This window comes from Oryctolagus cuniculus, chromosome 5 (genome assembly GCF_964237555.1).
Source record: "Oryctolagus cuniculus chromosome 5, mOryCun1.1, whole genome shotgun sequence".
Classification (NCBI taxonomy): Eukaryota; Metazoa; Chordata; class Mammalia; order Lagomorpha; family Leporidae; genus Oryctolagus; species Oryctolagus cuniculus.
The window spans coordinates 158,602,455-158,619,571 of NC_091436.1; the positions used below are offsets into that span (position 1 = coordinate 158,602,455).

The window sequence follows — 17,117 nt, forward strand, 5'->3', positions numbered from 1 at the left end:
AAATAAAGGCATGTCTCTGAGGGGAAAAGCAGGCCAGAAACAACCAACATCACAAAAAGCCCCCTGGGTATTTGAAAAGATTTGGTTAGTTCACAAAAGGGGACTAAGTTGGAGTAACAAACTCCTCTTCCTCACCGACTTCTTCACTTACTACAAGAAACAAGAGTATTCCAAAATCCCTGATGTGTGTTGCCAATGTGATTTGAGAGCACATTATATTTATTAAAGTAAGGATATAAAGTGATAGAAAAGGAAGAGGCTGAGGATAGGACAAATGAATTAAGTGTTCTGCTGTTCTTGTGTTTTCCAGAAAGAAAATAAAGGTTATTAGTACTAGAGCCTGCTCTAATGTGTAGGCTAGTCACTAAAATGATAATCAATAAGTATATTGCTTCCGGTGGCCGGTGTTGTGGCACGACAGATTAAGCTGCCATCGGCAACACCGGCATCTCATATCAGAATGCTGGCTCCAGTCCCAGCTACTCCACTTCTGACCCAGGTCCCTGATAATGCACCTGGGAAGGCCGCAGAAAATGGTCCAAGTCCTTGGGCCCCTGCACCCATGTGGGAGAAGCTCCTGGCTCCTGGCTTCGGACTGGCCCAGCCCAAGCTGTTTTTCCTCTCCTCCCCTCACATCCCCTCCTCTTCCCTGTCCTCTCCAATGACCCTTCCCTCAGGATGGATGACAGGTAAGGAATGGTTTAAACAAAGCTGATTAAAAACAAAAGTTCAGCGCCAGCGCTATGGTGTAGCAGGTAAAGTCACCACCTGCAGTGCTGGCGTCCCATATGGGCACCAGTTCTAGTCCGGGCAGCTCCTCTTCCGATCCAGCTTTCTGCTATGGCCTGGGATGGTGGTAGAGGATAGCCCAAGTCCTTGGGGCTCCGCACCCACATGGGAGACCCAGGAGGAGCTCCTGGCTCCTGGCTTCTGGTTTCAAATTAGTGCAGCTCCGGCTGTTGTGGCCATTTGGGGAATGAACCTGCAGATGGAAGACCCCTCTCTCTCTCTCTGTGCCTCTCCTTCTCTCTCTGTGTAACTCTGGCTTTCAAATAAATAAATCTTAAAAAAAAATTTATAACCAGTTCACAACATTTTAAGCAGGTGTTTTTGGAGAGCTGCATTTTACTTTCTTGAGTGAAGCTGTTTTGGAGAGCAGTGGAGCCCTAGGTAGACTGCGTGGTTGGGTGTGCTGCCTCCAAGGCCAGTGAACTCCAACCCTCGTCCCAGCTGGGGAGGCGCCACCCACGGGGAACTGAGATGGCAGGCTGCTGTGAACAGTTCTGTCGCACTAGCTGCCAGTGTTTTACCCCAGTTGTCCATCCGTCACAGCTGTGAAGCCTGGCACACACGGGGAAGACCCCTGTGCAGCTGTCCTGCCTGGTCACCGAGAGTGACAATTCCAGGGCAGCCAGGGGCTCTCTCATCCGGTTGTTCCGAGCGCAAGGATCCACACCCTGGCTGATGGCGGGGCTGTGAGCTGCAGTCTTCACTCTGCTGCCCCTACGGCTGACGTCTCTAGTGGTGGTTTCAGCAAATCGCGGGGAAGCTCATTCCATACTGGTTCTGAGAAGTTTGGGGATAAGAATTATGCCATTCCTAGACAGAGGGCGAAAGAACGCGAAATTCAGCCTAACTCCAGGGCCTTTCTCAAATCAGTAACTCTCCCCCATATCAGTGAGAACAATTTTAATAAACTCTTCAAAGCAGAAGTGGGCTAGAGACTTTCTGATCACAGTGCTATAAGTGCAACAAAAGGTTTACAACCAAAAAAAAAAAAAAAAAAAGAATTAAAAAAACCCCTCCTTCTCTCCTTCTTCCTTGAAGTCTATTCGGAAATATTTTTTTTAAGATTTATTTGAAAGTCAGAGTTACACAGAGAGAGAAGAGATGCAGAGAGACAGAGAGAGAGGTCTTCCATCCAATGGTTCATTCTCCGGATGGCCGCAACGGCCGGAACTGCGCCGATCCGAAGCCAGGAGCCAGGAGCTTCTTCTGGGTCTCCCGCGTGGGTGCAGGGGCCCAAGCACTTGGGCCATCATCTACTGCTGTCCCAGGCCACAGCAGAGAGCTGGATCAGAAGAGGAGTAGCTGGGACTAGAACTGGAGCCCATCTGGGATGCCGGCACTTCAGGCCAGGGCGTTAACCCACTGAACCACAGCGCCAGCCCCCGGAAATATTAAAATATCTTCCTAAGTAAGATTTGAGTCCAAAAAAATTACATATGCAATTATAGATTAAAACATCATTAATGTATTTGGACATGGATATAAGGAAAACATTTCCGATCAATACAACTCAAACTGTACACTGTGGAATAAATAAGTGTCTTCAGGATCTGGCCAATGGGGACAAAGATTCCGTGAGACAGGACAGACAAGTTCAGGGGGCCGATTTATCGCATGGTGACAACAGTTCACATATTGTGTATGTGACAGTTACTAAGAGTAGATGTTAGCCATGTTCTAATCACGGCGTAATAATGAATATGTGAGGGGCTGGCACTGTGGCACAGCAGGTAAAGCCGCCACCTGCAATACTGGCATTCCATTTGGGTGCTAGTTCGAGTCCCGGCTGCTCCACCTCTGATCCAGCTCTCTGCTATGGCCTGGGAAAGCAGTGGAAGATGGTCCAAGTCCTTGGGCCCCTGCACCTGCTTGGGAGACCCAGAAGAATCTCCTGGCTCCTGACTTCAGATTGGCGCAGCTCTGGTGATTGAGGCCATTTGGAACGTAAATCAGCAGATAGAAGACCTCAGACCTCTCTCTCTCTCTCTCTCTCTCTCTTTCTGCCTCTGCCTCTCTGTAACTCTGCCTTTCAAATAAAATAAATAAATCTTTAAAACAAAGAATGTGTGAGGTGATGGTTATGTTGTTCAGCTTTATCAACCATGTCACTATCTACGTATCTGTACGTATGGTTATCAAAATCTCGCACTGCACGGTATACTATATAATTTTTATTTGTCGAGTATACCATAACACAATCTTAAATGCCTTTTAAAATCTTTCAGTCAGAAAAAAATACTGCAATGTTTAACTAAAAAAGCTGATATCACATCAACCTAAGAAAAGGAAGAGGAAATGAATATTAAATTTAGAACTTAGTCGGCCGGAACCGTGGCTCACTAGGCTAATCCTCCGCCTTGCGGCGCCGGCACACCGGGTTCTAGTCCCGGTCGGGGAGCCAGATTCTGTCCCGGTTGCCCCTCTTCCAGGCCAGCTCTCTGCTGTGGCCAGGGAGTGCAGTGGAGGATGGCCCAAGTGCTTGGGCCCTGCACCCCATGGGAGACCAGGATAAGTACCTGGCTCCTGCCATTGGATCAGCGCGGTGTGGCAGCCGCGACGGCCATTGGAGGGTGAACCAACAGCAAAGGAAGACCTTTCTCTCTATCTCTCTCTCTCACTGTCCACTCTGCCTGTCAAAAAAAAAAAAAAAAAAAAAAAAAAAAAGAACTTAGTGAGACATCAGAATAGAAAAACGGAAATACCCAGACAAGTTTTCCAGCAGTCCAGTAAAATTGACAAGTATGTGCCAAGTTCAGTAAGGAAAAACAAAAACACAGCCACCAACACCTAAACTTGAGAATGCTGAAAAGTTCTTCATTACAGATTGAAAGAAGATTGAATTAGGATTTAGAAGACGACAGTTGCTGGGCTTTCTCTCAAGTGCTGCGGGCACACAAGTAAAACACTGGAACATTGATTTCTATGTTTTGATTTAAGGAATGGAAAACAGGGCCTGACATTGTGGTAGATGGGTTAAACTATTGCCTGTGATCCTCGCACTGGTTCCTGTCCAGGCTATCCAACTTCCTCCTGATGCATCTGGGAAAGCAATGGAGGATGGCCCAAGTGCTTGGCCCCTGCACCCATATGCGAGACCCGGACGACGCTCCTGGCTTCTGGCTCCGGCATGACCCAGCCCTGTCGTTGTGGCCATCTGGGGAGTGAATCAGTGAACTTGGGCCATCTTCCACTGCTTTCCCAGGCCACAACAGAGAACTGCTTCTTTTGTCTTTATTCACAGGTAAGTACTTTTGCTCCTCATCTCTAGGAGGTGTCACTGGGAAGACAGGTGTGTTCAGTACAGGCTAGTGATTTGCTGGAAAGTAATCAGGATCCAGACTTTTTAAGTGATACTGATTTTTTTTCTTTTTACACTTGATGTGTATTATTCAATGAGTGGTTGAAATTATTTTTTCAAGTCATGTCTTAAAAATATTTTATACTATCCACCTATTATTAACAAATTTAATTATGTGATACCTACTAGAATAATGATTGTTTTAGCAGTATATAAAGTTTCTTTTCTTAAATGAAGAAAATGTTTGTTAATGATGTGAACAAAATCTATGAAACGTTTTTTGAATGTTGACACATTATTTTCAGTTAATTATTCCGTAAACCAAATACCAAAGCTCAATGCATGCACCCACATTCAATAAATATATTCCTATCATATTCTCCCCTTTGTAATAGTATATCTGTGTGTTACACTGACTCTTTTTTTTTTAATTTTTTTTTTTTTGACAGGCAGAGTGGACAGTGAGAGAGAAAGACAGAGACAAAGGTCTTCCTTTTTGCCGTTGGTTCACCCTCCAATGGCCGTCGCGGCCAGCGCGCTGTGGCCGGCGCACCACGCTGATCCGATGGCAGGAGCCAGGTGCTTCTCCTGGTCTCCCATGGGGTGCAGGGCCCAAGCACTTGGGCCATCCTCCACTGCCTTCCCGGGCCACAGCAGAGAGCTGGCCTGGAAGAGGGGCAACCGGGACAGAATCTGGCTCCCCGACCGGGACTAGAACCCGGTGTGCCAGCGCCGCTAGGTGGAGGATTAGCCTAGTGAGCCGTGGCGCCGGCCTACACTGACTCTTAGAAAATAAGACAGTGTACAGATTTATTCTTGCTCTTTTACTTGAAAAGTGGATAATTTCATTATATTGAAGAACACAATTTTAATCTTAATTTCTCTTAATTCATTATATTACAAAATATATTTCATACTGTATCTTGCAGTGCTTTCATAACATTGTTGAAAAACATTAACATATTTATTTGAATGTTATTTATAATATTTGTAAATGAATATTAGCATATTTATTTGAATTGAAAAGGCAGATGAGTGTTTTTCTGGTGCAAAGTAAATCTGAATTAAGTTGACAGATTTGGAAATAAGAAATGGCTTTGCTAAATGAGTTTTAGAGCCGACACTGTTCAGAAGTTAAATGTTTTAAATCCATCCCTCTTGATAATATTGATTAAAGTATATACTTAAAGCCTGTAAGGTAGAATGGATCATTATAAAAATATTACATTCAAAAAGTTTTGAAGCAATTTTACTCTCTTGATTCTTCTTTAAGAGCAATCTCGCATTTGGGGTATAATGTGATTACAAAGGTGCTTGGCTCATAAATGCACAGGTCCCTGAATCATCACCAAGAGCATCCACCGGTGTGTCCACTGCTCAGGTGTTACAACGAAAGAACAGTGCCAGCATCCCAGAAGCTTCCTCATGCCTCTTAGCCTCCCAGTCTGTTTAATATATTGCTTTTCTGACACAAGACAGCACACTCCAGGTAGCCATGGCAACCTCCTCCTGGACTTCGGAATGGAACAAGGAGTAGAGAAGAACTGACTTGCAGGCAGAACCAGGTTTACCCCATTTGACTGGCTCACCTGCTAACGAGGGAAGTGGCTGCTCCTACGTTGAATGCCACTGAAATTTTGCTGGTTATATGGGAAAGGCTAAAAGAATCGTCATTGGGTAAATCTCAATAAAGCCTAAGAGAACGAACTGCAATGACTGGGTAACATCACCATTCTTTGCTTTTAAAAAAATTGAAGAATGAATTAGATGTGTCAAAAAATAGGTTATTAAAATTAATGTCATCAGACATTAATGTCATGAGACAGAGGTGGTTAAACAAAGTGAGCAAAATTGATTTAACAAAACTTCCATTTCTGTCTGTATTTATGAACAAGGATCCCCAGAGCTTATCCCTGGTTACAGGAAATATTTGACTAGTGTGGATGTAAACCCATCTCTCTCAAGCTATGAGTAATATTTATCTGTGGACACATGAGAGTAACCCGGTCCTATTTACTTCATGAAGAGCTTTATTTCCAATAACTTAAAATTTCTGTTTAATAATTATTTATGAAAATTTGTAATAATGTTTTGACTAAATATGTATGACTAACAATTGCAGTGATAGCTGTATCTAGGAGGCAATTAACACTTACAGCCTTATGTTCACAGGCAATTAAAAACTTAATATTTCAATTTATATGCAAATATTTAGCAAAAATGGCAAGTAATATCAAGTTTCAAAAATAAATATATAATAAGATAAATTCCTGCAGCGAGCATTTTAAGCGGGATGGGAATAGTCTAAGGAAAAAAAGGAACAAAACAAAATTTCTCATCCTTAAATAAAATCTGACTGACATGTTTTTAAGAATGGGTGGTGGTGGTGATGGTGGTGGTATTCTGGTCTTAGGATGTCATTGGATATGTTATCATTTAAGCTTTATGTTTTTAAATGTCACTAGGTATCAAATCCTGCAAGTTATGTCTTTACAAACTTATAAATTCTTGGTGAAAATTGTGAGATGTCAACCCCTCCCCTCCAAATGAGCGTAGTAGTACACAGGTTTTATTTCATCTTGCAGGAGATGAGATTTAAACTTGAGGTATAATACAGCCATTTTAATTTCAGCTGAGTGATCAGCTATTGGTGAGTTTCGTATGCTTCCTTTATGGAAACCAGCATTCACAGACGTGGTCAGCAAACATCCATCCGTCCAGCACATGCTGAAAAATATTAGCACAGTCTGCAGAACAATAAAGATGATGTTTTTCAAGACCAGAAAGCACAAAGCAAACACTTTTGAAAGAAACGTCTGCTATAGAGACATTTTGAGAATCAGTGTTTGGATGTGTTTGCAACTTTGGTTTCTGCAAACATGGGTTGCTTATAAAATTTGTATTCCAAAAATATGAACACAAAATGATCTGACTGGCCCTGTCACCTGTAATACACAGTCCTGGTGGCTTTTAATGTCATTTGAAGATTCAATAGCTTCTGATTATTTTAAAAGACCAACTGATTGGCATCAGGGAAGGTGAATATTTCCTAATCTTGCAACTAATATCTACAAAATTGGTGCATGCATCTGAGAAAAATGAATATAATGATTTAGTAGGCCAGCCAATAATGCATTTTATTTTTACAGTTTGAATCTATGTAGATTTGTGAAATATCTTTATAGCTAGGGCAGCTTTTTAAAATAAATTCAAAACAAATTCAATTTAGGAAAAAGAATTGTGCTCACTCATGATCACAAAGTATTAAACCAAGATTTAAAAAATTAATTAATTAATTTGTGAGGCTGACAGGGAGGGAGGAAGGGAAGGAAAGAGAGAGAGAGAGAGAGAGAGCTCTCATCTGCTAGTTCCCTCCCCAAATGCCCACATGGCTAGAGCTGAGCCAGGCTGAAACTGGGAGTAGCAAACTCAGTCCAGGTCTCCTACTTGAGCCATCATCTGCAGCCTCCCAGCATTCCCACGAGCAGGAAGTTAGGATGGGCAGCAGAGCTGGGGCCAGAACCCAGGCACTGGAAAATGGGCTGTGAGCACTCTAAAGAGACACTACAGAGAAGGAGAGATTGCACACCTGCTGGTTCCCTCCCCAGATGCCCAGAAACTCAGTCCCAGAGAGAACCTGACTTCTTGAGCCATCACCTGCTGCCTCCCAGGGTGCTCATTCACAGGAGGCTAGAATCCGGAGACTTGAGCCCAGGCGCTCCAACACGGCATGTGGGTGTCCCCAGCAGCGTCTTAACTGCTGCACTGAGCTCTGTCTCCTAAAATGATTTTACAGGAGCAAAAAAGATGTTTTATTATTGAACTAAAAACCAGAAATTTTTGAAAGTTTGCCTTTGTATTAAATTTAACATTTTTTCTATCACTAAATTTGTTTCATGTACTCGATGAGAATAACTAGTGTGTACAAGTATTAAATAGGTAAATTGGGTGAGCACTCAATATTTTTAACTGATGGGATGCAAGAGCTAAGCATTGGAAGCCATTTCTCTGTAAAACTTTAAGCAACTGACTTAAAATGTCTTGATGAAATAGATTGTCTGCATGGAATATATAAATAACCAAAATTGGCTCAATATGTAGAAGATCTACTCTGAATAAAATTGAAAAAGATGATAATTATCCCCCCAAATTTGCCAAAACCAGATGATTTTATGGATGTTATTTTAGACTCTGAAATTATAGATTTCTTTTGGAATTTAAAATGTCCCAGAGCATAAAGAAAGATGGAAATCTTCCCAGTTTATTTTAATCTCATATCAAAATCTGATAAAATTATCACAAGGAAAGAAAACTATAGCTAAATTTCTCTTATGATTATAGAGGCTAAAAAACCCTAAATAAAATCATCAACCCATATGTATTAAAAGAGCAACAAATTACTACCATACTAGGGTTTATTCTTGGAGTCCAGAATGGTTTAGAATAAAGAAATTTATTAATGTCATAGATACAAATGTTGAAAAGAGATCATATTAATAGATATCCTCCAAAATATCCAATTTAATTTAACCACCATGTTTGATAAAGGGCAGTCATGTGCTATGTCAGACAACACACGCATGATGGCATATGTCATATAGCTTAGACATGTATAGGCATGTAGTGAGTGCTGCCATCTTGGTTTGTGTGAGTACTCTCTGTGTTTGCCCAGTGATCACTTCTCAGCATCCCGGTCTTTAAGTGACACATGATTGTATTTAAGGGACCCAGTAAGAATATTCCATTTACACTGCATGTATATGCAGACAAAAACATAGGCATTAGGATGGCTCCTTCTCTTTCTCAAAGACATTCCTATTGAAGTCATACATACTTGGTGTAAACAGTTATACAATGTCATAATGTTTAAGTTAAAAAATTCTTTAAATAAGAACATTCAGTAAAATGGCCATTTACAACACACACACACACACACACATCCAGACATATTAATTAGGAAGTTTTCCAGCAACAAATACAAACTACCTGGACAGACACTTCATTGAAATGTACAGAATCCACACAAAAACATTTGTATCCTTTTGCAAACGACATAGACAACCAACAAAACTTGATCCTACCAGATAAGAGGACTCAGTATTACCAGGAAATGAGTTGTTGCTAAATTTATTACATGAGCAGAATTCTACTGGATTTTTATAACATATAAATAACTGAATGATTTCAAAATGCAACCAGAAAAATAAATGACTGCAATACTCGAAATTTTTTTTGAAAACTAAGAGATTTGCTTTGTTTTCAAAATATAGTACCGAAATATAATATTTAAAATGATGATGCTTGAATAAAACAATGAAACAGAATATAGATCCTAAAAGAATTTCATAAGTTCTAAAGAGCTTCTATGTGCTAAAATGATATTATCCATTGGAAATATACATATTATTTAATAATGGTGTTGCAAATAAAATTTGAAAATAAAAGGCAAATTTCCCAGCTCATCACATAATCTAAATTAAATTCCAGATAAGATTTCAAATAGGGAAAGTGAATCGTGTTGATAGGGAGAATTCTCTAAGCATGAGGCGAGGGTTGGAACCAGTGTTTGTGGGAATGAAGCCTAATGAATTTGAGACTTTCCTTAAACAAAATGATGTAAAAATGTGAATGCAAAATAGGGGACGGATGAGGAATGTCTGCCTAGTGTGAGAAGACTAAGCTGAGAAATACACAGGCATCATAAAAACCCGGGAAATGAACACGAGGGCTCAGGAACACACTCTGCAATGCCTTTTCCTACATGTTTTGTCAGGTGAGTGCCTCTTCCCATGATAATTATTTTTCACTATCATTTTGTAAAGAAAAAAATAGAATAGCTGGTCTTTTTTTTTCTCATGTTTAATCAAAGTACTTTGTCTAAATTGATGGTCTGTAAAAGTTTCTGATGGCTTCACAATTCATATCTGATAAAACATACAATTTTTAGTGTTGTTGAGTTGGGAACACCTCCAATAAGTCTTTCGTATGTATTTGGACAATCACAGGCCTCTTCTGTGGTGTGTAACCTCGTATCACAATTTGAATTGGTTACATTCATTTACCGAACTAGCCTTGATGGAGCTGTGATACAGAATTATGTCAGTTATCTTCTGTGATGTCTGGATTTCCTGACAAATCAGCAACAAAATGTAACTGTTTCTTCTTCAACCTTGTTAATTGATACACTCTTTATGATTAAGTAGTAAATCTAAGAGTTGTAAGGCTTATTTATAACATCTATTTAAAATTTATCTCTTTTGACCAATTATGTTTTCATTAGATGAGTTCTTTTGGTTACAATTCGCTTTTTAATGTCAAATAATCTATTGATACCATTCAGAAATCCACAACATAATTTTATTCTACAGAAAATTTAAAATTATATATACTTCATGATCAAGTTTCAGTTCTTTTTATGCATTATCAAGAAGACAATTCTGTTATGAGTAGGCATTGATGAGAAGTAAACCCTATGCGTATAATTTTGCAGAATAGCTCCTGGCTCATATGGAGAAGTGACAGCAGGCCGCAGAAATACATCTTACAAAACTCAACGTGTCTGGAACACAGCTTCCCTTCCTTAAAGCCCCCAAGTCTCTTACTAGTGTCTCAGATGCCATTTAACACAAAGTTGGGTGTTTGAAGGGGAAGTGAGAATGAAAAGACACTGACCATGATTAAAATATGTGACTTTTGAAAGTTTTCTGACTGGGCAACACGTTACTAGGGCTCCTTCCAGAACCCTAGTAGATCCCGCTCTAGACACAAAGACAAGCCCAGCGCTCTCTGCTCATTAGTTAAACAGCTTACACATGATAAACAGCCACAATGCAAGATGTAGTTTATGGCTAAAAGGCAATGACAAGTGGGGAAAATTTCTACCACAGATATAATTCATATAAATAATATAATAAATAATTCACATCAATACTATAATATTGAATATAGATACTTGATTCAGAAGAAAATGCATTAATTAAAAAATAAACAATTCACATAAGCATTTGCTCCTATTCTCCAGTTTGATCATAGAATCCCTTAGTATCTGTGAACCCAAAGGTTCCAGGAGTCTGAGTACCAAAGTCCACAGGTGCTTAAATCCCTTGTATAAAATGGGGTAGTGTTGCATATGACCCACACATACCCTGCATATGCTTGAAGTCATCTTTCAATTACTTGTAAGATCTCATACACTGGAAATACTATGTAAATAGCTGTTATATTCTATCACTGTGATTTTTAAAAGATTTATTTATTTATTTGAAAGGCAGAGTGACAGGGCCAGAGAGAAGGCCTCAATGGCCAGGGCTGGGACAGGTGAAAGCCAGGAGTCAGGAGGTCCATTCTGGACTCCCATTCGGGTGGCAGGAACCCAACTACCTGGCCATTGTCTGCTGCCTTCCCAGGCACACTGGGAGCTGAATCAGAAGTGGAGCAGCTGAGACTCAAGGGTGCACTCTGATAGGGGATGCTGGTGTCATGAGAAAAATCTCAAGCCACCATGCCACAACGCTGGCCTCTCTATTGTACTATTTAGGGAATAACGACAAGAAAACAAAAAGTCTTTACATATTTCAGTTCAGAAGCATGTTTTTCCCCAAATATTTTCAATCTGTGGTTGGTTGGATTTACAGATACAGAGGGGGCCAACTGTGTGTGTGTTTGCCTGGTGCGTGTGTGTGTATGAATGACAAGCATATAAAGTCATGTGGTTGTAGCACACAACATCTCAATACTATATGTATGTAAATACACATGTGTATTTACCTGTGTGTTGTATATATATAAATATATTTTAATGATTTATTTATTTATTTGAAAGAGAGAGATAGGAAGAGACGAGGTGGTGGAGGGGGGAGGGAAATCATCTATCTGCTGTTTCACTCCCCAAATGGCCAAACAGCCAGGGCTGAGCCAGGCTGAAGCCAGGAGCCTGGAACTTCATCTGGGTCACCCGGGTGGGTGGCAGGAGTCAAGCACTTGGGCCATCTTCTGCTGCTTTCCCAGGTGCATTAGCAGGGAGCTGGATCAGAAGCGGAATAGCTGGGACAACTGGTGCTCATATGGGATGGCTGCATCCCAGGTGGCAGCTTATCCCACTGTGCCACGATGCTGGTCTCTGTGCAATATAGATCATCGGGCACCAAAACGGATTACAATTATTTACAACTATTTATTTTTTGAAAAAGAAGTGCTAAGTCACAAGTGTCTTTACTAATTTGCATTTTTCTTAGCACGTATAAAGTAATTGATAAATCCTGCCCTAATTGTGTCTGAACCCATTGTTCAAAAGTATTGGACAGAAAATTCTGTGTTTTCCAACTAGTCAGTTAGAAATAAAGCCACTTATCCTATAGATAGCAACACGTTAAAACAACTAAGGAAGCTGACAAAGTTACAGAGAACGAGTGACAGGAAATGCATTCCAGGACCCTGCGGAAGAAGCCTGTTTGAGAGGGGGAACTGAAGGCAGAGGAACCAGACGATCACCATGCTGGTCCAGGCATGACCAGGAGTTACCCTGTGGTCTGTGCGAGACAGAACCTCATACAAAAGCTAACAGGGAAACTGTGGGAGAAGATTGTATCTGAGCTGGTGTAAAGGGTAGCAAGGAGAGTCTTTCCCTTTCATTGATATTGAACTTACCTCCTTTTTTCCTGGTATTTGCTTTCTATGAATCCTAATTCCTCCCTTGGTTTAATTTCCCTTTCCTTGCTATGTATCATTTGAATCTCGGAGGGAGCACCGATCGAAATTCAGGGACTTGGTGTACGCTTCATTGTCCACCATCTCTCAGCTCTGATGAAGCTGGCTGAGATGCTCGAAGAAAGAAAAACGGCAGTGAAGTTACCTGATTGAATTCAGTTGGCTCCATCACATTCAGCAAACACCCAGTGCCTTTGCGAAGTGTCCACTCCCTTGCAGTTTTCTGTGGATTTCTCTGATTACGGGACAGTCACATAGGGCAACCCAACACTGTACTTCAAGGACTGTACGGGGGGTATCAAATCACTCAGATTTGGGAAGCGATGATCCTGAAGGGCCTCAGCTGAGCTGAGTGGGAAGAGTAGGAAGTCACACTTGTCCACGAGGAGAGAACAGGACATACAGAAAGTAGAAATGGGAGGATACCCAGAGAAGTTGGTAACCATCGGGCACTCAGGGAATAGTCTGGTTGTGGACAATGCAAGAAGAAACCGGTCAGGCTGATCTCACTGGAGTGGCCATCCTCTTGGCTTCTACAAAAACTCACTTTCAGAGAACAGTGGAGGCCAGAGCACAGTGCTTCATTCTGGGGTGAAATGTCTTCTACCAGCTTCTTGCATCTTGAAGGGAAGAGAGCAAGGAACAGAAGGAAAGCACCATCTTTTTCAATCCAAACCTTTCTAGGACTTGACTTTGCTTTCTTAATATACTCCAGCTTCCTGAACCTGCACATGAAGTTCTTCATATTATGAAATTAGTGTAGTGTCTATTTGCTATTTTTCCAGATTTATTTTGGCAAAAGATTCATCATTTCAAGAACTTCTTGGCAGAAATTAAGGTAAGAAGATAACTTTTATAGTTGAGCATGTTTGTCTTCAATAAAAACACCAAACTCAGAATTAGCCATGTAATAAAAGGATGGTTTTCAGAAGTTGAGGTTGTTGAACACTTTGGACTTGTGAAGTGACTTACGTTGGGAAGGGCAAGGACCAGATCACCCAGCTTGGTCTTTCTGGGGGCAGGAATGTAGTGCATGGACACGGACCACTCACAAGTGACAACTGTCGACACAACCAGCAAAGTGAGAACCTGTTGTGGGACAGGTCACTTGGCTTCTGAGAAGAGTACTGTGGTTGATGCTGACACTGGGAAAAGACCGATCTTGTTAGTTTGAACTTGGAGCCCAGGAAACATTAGAAGTTTGGCAAGAAACAGACCAAGGGGAAAAAAAATAACTCAGTGGAGATTGGAAGAGGTTGAATGGTATCTTTAACTCCAGCGGCAAATCATTGTGGTCCGAGGAGCAGTGAACAGGTGATTTTCTGACCACAAAGGACATGATGACCTTCGACAAAGACATGGAAGTTAGGGCAGCTGTACGTACTCTGAGAGTCTGACAGCACCCATAGCCACCTGCCCTGGCTCAGACACAAAGTCCCATGAGACGTGTGTGTCTGTGTGTGGTGTGTGAAAGATTCATTCTGCTTTTATAGCAATAACCAGATGCTAAAAATAAGTGCTAGCATCAATGACTTCTAAAATAAGTCAATTTTAGGGTCACTCTTGGGACCCTACATCCCACCCCACCTGCCTCATCATGTATAGCAACTCACAGATGGGTTCATCTGCGTCTCTTTAATGCTTCCTCCTTGTGGGTCCTTCCATTTGCAGTTTAGCAAATAGCTTCACAATCTACACAGGAACTTGGACTCAAAACCCAGGAGTGATTCTACATTTCTCTGTCTTTTGCACCTTTACACTAACTTTCATATTTTATATTATATTATATTATATTATATATAACTTCCAAACACAGGAATAAGGCTTTTTTCAGTGAGCTTACACTATGATAGAGTAGCCATATCAATTTTTTACAAAAAATAGTAAATAAATATTTTAGTGAAATATATGTAAATATTTATATAAATACACATATCTGTATAAGTAGGGGTCATTGGTTAATTTTACTCTCATATGTAGTGCCATATAATTATCAGCATGTGTATGTCTAAGAATATGTTTGATATAAACATACACACTCATATGTCTTTCTTCCTGTAAAAAAGGTTGCCGTATGGACTCTACCAGAGTGTAAATTCACTAAAAAAAGTCTTATTCCAATTTTTTATACATCCAATGCTTTGTGCATTGCCTTGTACATAAGATAATGAGTGTTTTGTGAACTGTAATAATACTTTTATACCCTTAGGAGGCTTACTTATATTTCACAATATCTATTTGAGCACTCAATCATTTTCACGTCATTTTTAAAATAAAGATCAAGATACAAAATGTTAATACCAAATAAATGATCAACAATCCTGGCCTAAATGTATGAAGGCCTGATTCCTAACAGCCATGCAGAATTGAGTTCTGCTGGACTCTTCAGCTCTCCTGGCCAGCCAGATGTGCTCATTCCTGTCAGGTAGCACCTACCATGCCCTCCAAGCCTTCAGAGAGTGCCCGGTCTAGCAGGACCGTGTTCAGACCATCAATGTTCTCAGACATGTTCATTCCAATAATTAGCACTCTGTGTAAGAGGGTAAAGATTAATCAATAGCACCTCAGATTAGCACATGGAGAACGATCTCTGGGTTTTTCCACCAATTTTTATTGCATCTCATATAAATAAGTCATAATTCTTATTCTCAGGAATCTTCTACTCTAAAAATAGGTAAAACCGACACACCTAGAGAGAGATAAGAACATCCACAAACAGAATGAGTATTTCTGACTCCCCTTCAATGGAAACATTCCAAACTAAATTAAGAGACTCCTAGCTCTATTCTTTCCCAAAGCTCCCTTGTTGCTGTTTTCTCCTTTTCTTTATGGAAGGGAAGAGATCACTTATTTGACCCCACCTGTTGATTTCTCCTATTCCTCCTCCATCATTCTTTTTCTTCCATCATTGTCATGACAGCAGGAGATTAAGGGAAAGGAGTGCAAATGATGGCGTGGCGATTTCCCAACTCCTGTTAACTTTTTTTTTTTTTTTTTTTTTTTTGACAGGCAGAGTGGACAGTGAGAGAGAGAGAGAGAGAGAGTAAGGTCTTCCTTTTGCCGTTGGTTCACCCTCCAGTGACCGCTGTGGCCGGTGCACCGCACTGATCTGAAGCCAGGAGCCAGGTGCTTCTCCTGGTCTCCCATGCGGGTACAGGGCCTAAGGACTTGGGCCATCCTCCACTGCACTCCCTGGCCACAGCAGAGAGCTGGACTGGAAGAGGAGCAACCGGGACAGAATCCGGCACCCCGACTGGGACTAGAACCCGGTGTGCCGGCGCTGCAGGCGGAGGATTAGCCTAGTGAGCCACAGCGCCAGCTCCTATTAACTCTTTATATGAGGAACTTCTTTATCATTTGGTCCCCACCCTCTTTACATTTCTACATTTGTCTTGCTTTCTGCTGTTAGATTTCCCCCTTGAAACAAACAAACCTTGAGAAGTAAAAGTCCTGGTTTTTCATTTTGCAATCACTTACTGCATTGCATTAGCTCTGGGTAGTTGCTATTCGCTCTCAAGTTTCTGAGGCAGACTTCATGTCTTTGGCATAGTTTACCTCCAAGACTCCTGAAAAAGGAATGCATTTTCTCTCTCACCCCACTGCCGTGTTTCGTCGTAGGGTGCGCTGCAGGCTACTGCTTGTTAAAGGGCTATGTCCAACATGGTATCTGCTTGATTGTTTATGATGGATTAACTTCCACCTAATCATTTAGACTAGAACCAGCTGCTTAGGACTGTGGCAAAAATCGTGTTTTCATCCTTTTCTAATGAGTTCAATGTGGTTGCTTTTCTTTTTGAGAAGTGAAATGTTTCTTTCATAAAATCAATTTGTAATGTGCATTTGCCATTTTATTTTCTCTTGAATGCTTCATTTATCTCAATAGTAGCATAAATGAGCACGACATGGCAGCTCATTGTCTAACGACTTATGGTGCTCCGAGGGTGAGGCTTAGAACCGATCAACAGAGACCCACAGGTGGCTTCCTCAGAAACAGAAGAAACCATTTGCCTTTTAGATTTGCTCAGCTTGCATTTCATTTCTCCTGAAAAGAGTCAACAATGACACATTTCAGTTCAAATTTAATTTATGCTGTTTGTTGTTTAAAACAACACAGTATCTGTTCCATTTACCCTGTTGCACAAGGCTGCTGAGTTGCTTGTGAGTTCCAGGTCCTGTCTGTGCTATGGAAAATCAGGTGTCAGCTCAGTGTCATATTTGCCCAATTCCCCACTCTCAAGGCTGCAATCCCTTATTGCTCACACAGACATCTGGTCCAAGGATGTGTTTTTGTTAAAAACAACAGCAAGAACAAATTGGGGAGTAG

At 41.0% G+C, this 17,117-nt stretch overlaps 1 long non-coding RNA gene across 3 annotated transcripts in view; it reads left to right on the plus strand.

The window, feature by feature from the left end:
* Positions 1–16,630, plus strand: part of LOC103349680 (uncharacterized) — a 41,080-nt gene extending 24,450 nt beyond the window's left edge. For 2 of the 3 annotated variants that reach the window (XR_011388796.1, XR_011388795.1), the window contains one exon: positions 4,537–16,630. This is a non-coding gene — a long non-coding RNA (uncharacterized lncRNA). The remainder of the gene's footprint in view (positions 1–4,536) is intronic. The other variant, XR_011388797.1, reaches the window with a different exon arrangement.
* The last annotated feature ends 487 nt before the right edge of the window (positions 16,631–17,117 follow it).